The sequence below is a fragment of the Rousettus aegyptiacus genome, unplaced genomic scaffold (genome assembly GCF_014176215.1).
Source record: "Rousettus aegyptiacus isolate mRouAeg1 unplaced genomic scaffold, mRouAeg1.p scaffold_m13_p_9, whole genome shotgun sequence".
In the NCBI taxonomy this organism is placed as follows: Eukaryota; Metazoa; Chordata; class Mammalia; order Chiroptera; family Pteropodidae; genus Rousettus; species Rousettus aegyptiacus.
This window is the reverse complement of record NW_023416312.1, coordinates 19,039,948-19,042,276: the sequence shown is the minus strand read 5'-3', so window position 1 is coordinate 19,042,276 and position 2,329 is coordinate 19,039,948. Positions and strand designations below refer to the sequence as shown.

Sequence of the window (2,329 nt, the reverse complement as noted above, 5' to 3'; positions counted from 1 at the left end):
TTGCTTAGTATAATGCCCTCAAGATTCATCTAAGTTGTAAATGGCAAGATTTCCTTCTTTACCATGGCTATATGCACACACACACACACAATCACATCTTCTTTACTTATTCATACATTGATGGACACTTAGGTTGTTTCCATCACTTGGCTATTGCAATAATATTAGAATGAAAATGGGAAAGTAGATACCTTGTATGTATACCCAAAAGTGGGATTGCTGAATCATATGGCAGCTCTGTTTTTAATTTTTTGAGAAACCTCCACACTGTTCTTCGTAGTGACTGTACTAATTTATATTCCCATCAATAGTGTCGAAGTGTTCCTTTTTCTCCATATCCTTAACAACACTTGTTACCTTTTTCTGTTTAATGATAGCCATTCTAAGAGGTATGAGATGTTATTCCATTGTGGTTTTCATCTGCATTTCCCTGGTGATTAGTGACATTGAGTACCTTTCCATGTGCCATTTGTCCATTTGTATGTCTCCTTTGGGAAAATGTCTATTTAGTTCCTCTGTCCATTTTGAATTGGATTAATCTGATACAGATCTGAGAGGAAAATCATTCAACATTTTAACCTTGAGAGTGATATTGGCCCTGCATTTGTCTCTTATGGCCTTCTTTGCCCACTTCATTAAGTGTTTTTATTATGAAAGGACATTGTTTTGTCAAATGCTTTTTCTGCATCTGTTGAGATATATGATTTTTATCTTTCACTTTATTAATGTGGTATATCATATTTATTGATTTGTGTATATCGAATCATCTATGCATCTCAGGGCTAATCCTCCTTGATTATGGGGTATGATCATTTTAATATGTTGTTAAATTCTAATTTTAATTTTTTTTTACACCTACAGCACCTGGTCTTCCTAAGTGGTCTCCCATCCAAATACTAACCAGGCCCGACCCTGCTTAGCTTCCAAGATCAGATGGGATTGATTGTGTTCAGAGTTGGATGACCATAGACAAATTTTAAAATATTTTGCTGAGAGTTTTTGCATCTGTATTCATCAGCAATATTGGTCTATATTTTTCCTGATAGTGCTTTTATTGGCTTTAGTATCAAAATAATGCTGGCATCATAAAATTAGATTAGAAATGTTTCTTCCTCTGCAATTTTTTGGAAGATTTTGAGAAGAATTAGCATTAATTCCTCTTTAAATATTTGGTAGAATTCACCAGTAAAACTGTCTGGTTCTAGGTTTTTCTGTATTGGGAGGTTTTTGATTACTAAGCCAATCTACTTACTTGTTATTGATATGTTCAAATTTTGTATTTCCTCATAATTTTACTCTTGGTAGCTTGTTTGTTTCTAGGAATTTATCCAATTCTTCTAGGTTGCTTAATTTGTTGTATATAATTGTTCAAAGTAGTCTTGTAGTATCATTTGTAATATTTGCTCTTACATTTCTGATTTTATTTGAGTCCTCTCTCTTTTTTTCTTAGTCTTGCTAAAGTTTGCAGTTTTGTTTATCCTCCCAGAAAATAAGCTTTTAGTTTTATTTTTTTCTACTGATTTTCTAGTCTCTATTTCATTTATTTCTGCTCTGGTCTTTGTTATTTTCTTTCTTCTGCTAAATTTGGACTTTGTTCGTTTTTTATAGTTCTTTTAGATACTGTTAGTTCATTTATTTAAGGTAATATATATATAAATATATATATATATTTATATATATATTACCTTAGGCATTTTCCATTATAATTGCTTTTGCAGCATACCAAAGTTTATATATGTTGTACTATTTTCATTCTGTTTCAAAATATATTTTTGATTTCCTTTTTGATTTCTTTTTTGACCCATTACTCGTTCAAGAGTCTATTGTTTAATTTCCACATAGTTGAGAATTTTCCAGCTTTCTTCTTGTTATTTATTTTTAGTTTCATACCATTGTGACAGAAGATATGGTATAATTTCAGTCTTCTTAAATTTGCTAAGATTTGTTTTGTGACCTATCAGATGATCTATCCTAGAGAATGTTTATGTGCATTTGAGAAGAATGTATATATGTTGTTGCTGTTGGATGCAATGTTCTGCATGTCTGTTAGGTCCATTGGGTGTAAAGTAGGGTTGAAGTCCTACCTTCCCTTGCTGATTTTCTGTCCAGATGATCTATCAATTGTTGAAATTGGGAGTATTGAAGCCCCCTGCTATTATTATATTATTGTCTTTTTTCTCCCTTCATATCTGTTAGTATTAGCTTAATATATTTAGGTGCTCTGATGTTTGGTGCATGCATATTTATGATCATTAAATCTTGATGAATTTACCCGTTTATCATTAATTAATGACCATCTTCGTGTCATTACAGATTTGGGTTTAAAGTC

At 31.7% G+C, this 2,329-nt stretch overlaps 1 pseudogene; it reads right to left on the bottom strand.

Annotated features, from left to right (window-relative positions):
- Nucleotides 1-852: 852 nt before the first annotated feature.
- LOC118608272 lies at nucleotides 853-971 on the bottom strand (annotated as a pseudogene).
- Between the last annotated feature and the right edge of the window lie 1,358 nt (nucleotides 972-2,329).